The following is a 6,007-nucleotide window of genomic DNA, read 5'->3' on the forward strand; positions in this document are numbered from 1 at the left end:
CAAATGGGAGTCTGGGTCTTGAAGATAATATAGTAGAGTAAAACCCTACCTGGCCCTCAACTCATTGGAAGAAGAAAGGAAGAGCAGGTGCCAAGGGAAATGCTATTGCCTCGCAGGCAGAGGAAGCAGAGTGATTTCAAGCAGCTCTGGAAGCCCCAGTTGTTTTATTTTGCAGGGAGATTCCCGTCCCATCTGCAGTGCCAGAACACATGCTGGGAACGTTTTAACTGGAACTGGCACATATGTCTTGAAGAAATGGCTAATTCCCACTACATGTAAGAATCTATAGCCTCTCTGTGCCAGGATTGTAAGAGAAAAGGACAACCTCATTCCCTAGAGGATGTTATTATCCCTCCAATATTATTATTCCTCAAATTCCATAATATTCAAGATATTATTATTCCTCCAAAGCCTTGTCAGCATGAAGCTGCTTGTAATCCAATCCCCGCCGTACGGCAGCCAAAGATAGAGCCACCCTGAGTGGTATTTGGCTCTTCCCTAGAGAGCAGAGAGAGGGCCTCAGCAGGTGGAGGCTTCATCCTGCCACAGCTCCAGGGTGTACAGGCATAGACCCCTGCACTCTGGACTAATTCGAGCCTTAATGTACCCAAAACAGCCAAGGTTTTAAGCCCACTCTGCTTCTCCCCCCCAAAGGCACAGCACTGCCTGGAACAAAGAGGCACAGCGGCGGAGTCGCACATGACTCCTCGCATCAAAGCCCGGCGTTAAGCGGGCAGGGTTAAGCCTGCCTGAGCCATGTGAATGGGAAAGCCCAGGACTCTGCCTATTCTGGTCACTTCTAGCCTTTGATCACAAAACTGATGCAGATTGTATAAAAAGGCAGCAATCCTTGCAGACACTCTCCCCCCTCCCTGACTCCTGAGCCAGGCTGCCCTCCCCCGGGAAAGAAGACAGAGGACTTGAGGGCAGATTCGCCTCTCTTGCACATCTAGAGTGATTGCACTGACGTCTGTGGAGTTATTTCAGGTTTGGACTTGTGTAAAATAGATCAGCTTTTCATCGGAAGATTCTTGCTTGGGGCAACAATTAGTTTTGCTCTCCTTGTGCTTGCTCTGGAAACCCCGGATCATTCGCACCATCTCTTAGCAAAGTCGAGCCAGGATGACACTGTTTGACAAGGTATCTTAAGCAGCTATTCAGCAGTAGAAAGTGAGACTGGGATGTGATAGGCAAAAATCAAGATTATTTCTGAATTTCCTCAAAGCAAAGGAGATTAAAAAAAATATAATCAAGGGCAGAGAGGCAAGGAAGCATTTGGGTGTTCATATCCCACCTAAACACAGTGTCTGTCCTTCAGTGTTTCATGACAAGAAGAGAAATTGCTTTAATGCTAAACCTACAAAGCCTCATATTTCAAAAAACAGCCTGTCTTAGAAATATTGCTTCTAACTTATTCAAATTCAACCTATATTCTTCTGCTAGTATCCGGCTAGAGAAGAAAAAAACAGCATTCTTCTTCTCCTTTATTTTCTTCAGATTCAGTCCAGTGGAAATTTAGCAGCCCAGATTTACTCAGGCGTTTTGAAGTCAGGCTGTGGTTCATGCTACCTGATCCCACTTGTCTGGCATCTGGCACAGTCCTGCTTTTGTTTCCTATGACTTAAGCATCAGGCTTTACTGATGTGTGGCCATATTTTGCTCAGCCCTGCAGGTCAAGTGAATTCCATGTCTGTATTGGTTCCCAAGGGGCCAAGAAGGCGGTTGGGTATAAGCTCTCACATAACCTCTTCTTCTCCAGCCAACTTTCCAAACGGCTCTTATTGCTCTTCATGTTCACTGAGGGGCTTTTATTTAACTTGGCAGTCGCTGTCACTTTTCATGTCCATTTCCGCCCTCTCCTTTTGATGTGTAAATTATCCCTGGATATTGGCAAACAGGACAATTTGGGTATTGCTGAGCACCCCTAGCCTGACTTCCCCCCACCTTCTACAATCATACAGGCCTCATTGACTATCCTTCCTCCAGCCCCCACTTTTAATTTGTTCAAGTAGCCTGAACATACACAGCCAGTAATTTGACCACGTTTAATCAGACACTGCAGCTTTCTGTATCCCTACTCTTTGCCCCAGTTCCTTTCTGATTTACTGTATGTACAAACTGGTCATGGTGCCAGAGAGGTCCTGATCCAGCAAAGTGTTCTGGCAAGTGGCTTTAAGAAAGAGACATAGCTCTGTCCTGAGGAGGGACCAGATTCCCCAAACCCCACTGCTAAGCTAGGAGAGAGTTTAGGCCCAACACTCTTTACGGCCCATGGGTTCTGCAGCAGCAGCAGCACTCCAGGTCCAAACAGTCCATCCAGTGTTTGGAAGGAGCCAAGTTTAAGATATGAGTCTGTAGCCCACTCACATCAATGGTGTCTAATTCAGCCACACCTCTTGAGCAGGAGCTGAGCCCTCTCAGAAATACCAATCCTACAGGAAAATGTGTCTGCAAGAAGGATATTAAATACATCTGGTCTTGAAAGGAGCTCTCAGGTCTAAGCTTACCTGAGAGAATGCGGCTGAACTACTGCTGTCCTTGCTAGGATTCTTTCCCTGCCACTTCAAGGGCCATCATGCTACAGCTCTTGGGACAGACACATCATGTGTTACAGCAGCAAGAATAACCCAGGACATGAGACCTCTGTGTAAGCCTTGACCACACAGGTCCTGCCAGTGCTGCCATACCCAGCTCTTCATCCCACACACACCATACAGCTACAGATGCTGGATCTCCGCGGTGACCAGCATAGAGACATCACAGCACCCCCTTTCCATCCACTCCCTCTCTATGGTTCTGTTCTACTTGAAACTTTGGGAAGAAACCACAGAGGACTGCACCTGAACAACTGATGTGCTGTAAAACAGACAAGGTAAACTCAAGTGCTCACCTCCCTTTCCCAACAAGCTGAGATAGAGTGCAGAGAAACTGGTCATGGCACCAGGTTTCATGTGGACTATTCTATACTATACATAGGTGGAGGAGCCCAGGACTCCACACACAGGTTTTCCCCGCCAGAAAACTGCTGAGTTTGCCCCATGATAGGCACAAAGCAGTGTGAATAACAGGAGGGGCAGGGCTGGGGTGTGTAATGGGGAATACATTGATATGATTGTACAAATTCTGTGCCATTCTGTGTCCCAAATGTCCTAATAAACCTTTGTCAAGGTACCCTCTGCACTCCAGTTCATTAACCTTGAAGAGGGGATAGCACAGAAATGGTATAAGAAGAAAATAGTACCTTGTGAGCCCAGACCAGGACATATGTAAGTACTAGACTGGCTCAGTAAATTGTGTACCAGATGAAAGCCTAAATGAGGGACCTCTGAAGGGTTTCTCACAGAAAGTCAAATTATTCTGCCTAGGGTAGTTGGTCAGCAGCTGGAAGCAAGGAGAGAATGATGAGTATGGTTAGCCATGGGAGAGAGGGACTGATTTCCTCTTTTCTGTGCTTGACTGGTTTCCAGGGAAGGGGAACGGCTGTCATCTGGTTATAGTGGCACATGTTTTTTCTGTATTTGCATTTCAACTCAAGGGCATCAAGAGCAGCTGGAAAGCAGCTATTTTTTCCTGTTTAAATAAACAATGTGTGTGGCAGGTTGGCATTCTCACCGTATCCAGCCTTCACTGTACCATCAGCTGTGAGAGATGCTTATGGCTTGAGACTTAAAAAAATAAAAAATTTCTGACTAATTCTCTCAAGGTTGACCAACAGGTCCAAAAAAAATCCCTTTCTGCACAGGCTGGTGTGCTTAGAAGTAAGTTCTGTACTTTTCAGAGAAGGGGTAAGCTCAACTATACCTTTTTTGTCTTGTTGGAAGAGAGTCCTCACCTCCTTTAACCCAGAGAAAAGAGCCACCCGAATGAGCTGGCTCAGAATGTGCCATCCAACCCAGCAAAATACCTCTGGGTGTGGGAGATGGCAGGGCAGTTCCTATAAATACAACATCCAAAAAAAATTAGGGAACAAGTGAGTGCAAGGAACTATCCTTTTAATAGATTCACACAAAACACACGCTCGAGCCCTTTAGTATTTCTAGGCTAAAGCAAGGGCATCAATCTTGTTTTCCTGGGACTGTTAACACCTGAAAAGCCAGGAGTTCATCTCAGTGACTTTGAAGCAGTAAAACCTTGAAGACATAATGTGGCTTAAACACATGGAAATTCCTCCAGGCCTTAATTAATTTAGTATTCTTCCACAGAAAGACTGTTGGCGTAGTAAATTATTCATTAGATATTATAGACTCACTGATCTCAAATTTCATACAAAATTACAGCAAAGCTTTCAAAACGTGGGGAAGAAAAAAAAAAGCCCAGCTCACAAATTAACCCTTGCATAATGCATTTCTAAAATTACATCCATAGGGGATATTTTTTGGTTGACTTTTTTTTTTTTGTATGATTCTATCATTATTGCTAATACATATAATTGCCTTTCATTTAATGAGACACTACTAATTTCATGTGAAAACCAACAGCCACTACCAGCAAAACCCAGGAGTTCATTTTATGGAAAATTGAGACATATTCATCCCTAGTGCTTTAGTTGTTTCACTCCAGGTTTAATAAACTAGGCCAGTGGACAGAGTGTGTCAAATAGCAGTTGCTGCTTGATCTGTGTCATACTCTCAATTTTATTCTGCCCACAGAGTCCTCCTGATGAAAACACAACACACCACAAAACAGACAAACAGAGCATAATGATAGCATTTTCCAAACCAAAATGACACCCAGCTTGGTGCTCTTTTTCAGTGAATCCTTGCAAATATTCCTCTCCTGAAACACTAAGAACATAAGCAAAATATCAAATAATTTCATTGAATTGCTGCAGAGGGTTTGAAAACCTGGCAAGTCAGGTCCATAACACACTAAGAAATATTTCAAGAGCTGCATTTATTTACTGCAAAAGCTGCTGAAATTTAGAAATTTTCTCAGGTAGAGGAGTATGCTGGGAAATGGGAGTTTCTGTTAAATTTTTTTCACAAAGAGAATCAATCCGCTTTTCTGAAAGAGATGGCTCATATGTATGCAGTGACAGTAAAATGAATTTGAATTTATATTAATGCAGCCAAACAAACCACTCATTGTTAAAAGCACTCCGTGATTTTGTTTAGTTAATAAGATGTTAGAAAGCACTGTATGCAACCAATGCCACAACATATTCAATAGAAAAATCAAGATGTTAAATATATTCACTCTGGACTAAGATTAAACAGATCATCATCAAACACTCAATAATCAGTTGTCTGACTATTCATTGTCACCCACCAAGTTAGCTGGGATAGAAAACACACAAACAGAACTGTAAATGCATCTCACCTTCCCTTCTGTGCACTGCTCTGAGCCTTGCTCCTTACTAATATGGAGCAATATATCCTTATTGATTTGGTTTTAACATCTCCATTTCAGGCACAGTCCTGCAACAAAGTCACCTCCCTTGGTGTCCCTTCATCCCAGTCTCCCCTGGGATGTTGAACAACCTGGACTAGGGGGAGGTGTCCCTGCCCATGGCAGGGGACTGGAACGAGATGAGGTTTTAGGTCCCTTCCAACACAAACCATTCTATGGTTCTGTGTTTTCTAACCCATATGATTCCAACCCTCTCCCCTTCCCACAATTTCAGAGGTTGCCACATCCACCCTGGATTCACATTTCCAGGTCCCTCATGTCACAGCCAGCTGTGACAGCCAGCCTAGAACTAGGCCCACACCAACTTGCTGACTGGTTGAGTGGCTGCTAACCCATGGGATGAATAAATTTCTTATAAAGTCTTTCTCCTTGACACAGGTCTTGATTTGCACAAAATGTGAAGGAATGTAATATCTGAGAGGTGGCTACCCTGTGTCAAAGGTGGCTGAGACCAGCCAATGGACTCAAAAGTTATTAAAAGAATGACTGGCAGGCAGGCAGAATAAGATCAAAAGTCTCATTCCCTTGGGAAACCAAAATAGAAGGGATTGGAGGTTTTTTTCTTTAATCCAGCAATGCTGAAAACAAAAATTGTCTG

Source organism: Corvus brachyrhynchos, unplaced genomic scaffold (genome assembly GCF_000691975.1).
Source record: "Corvus brachyrhynchos isolate BGI_N302 unplaced genomic scaffold, ASM69197v1 scaffold245, whole genome shotgun sequence".
NCBI lineage: Eukaryota > Metazoa > Chordata > Aves > Passeriformes > Corvidae > Corvus > Corvus brachyrhynchos.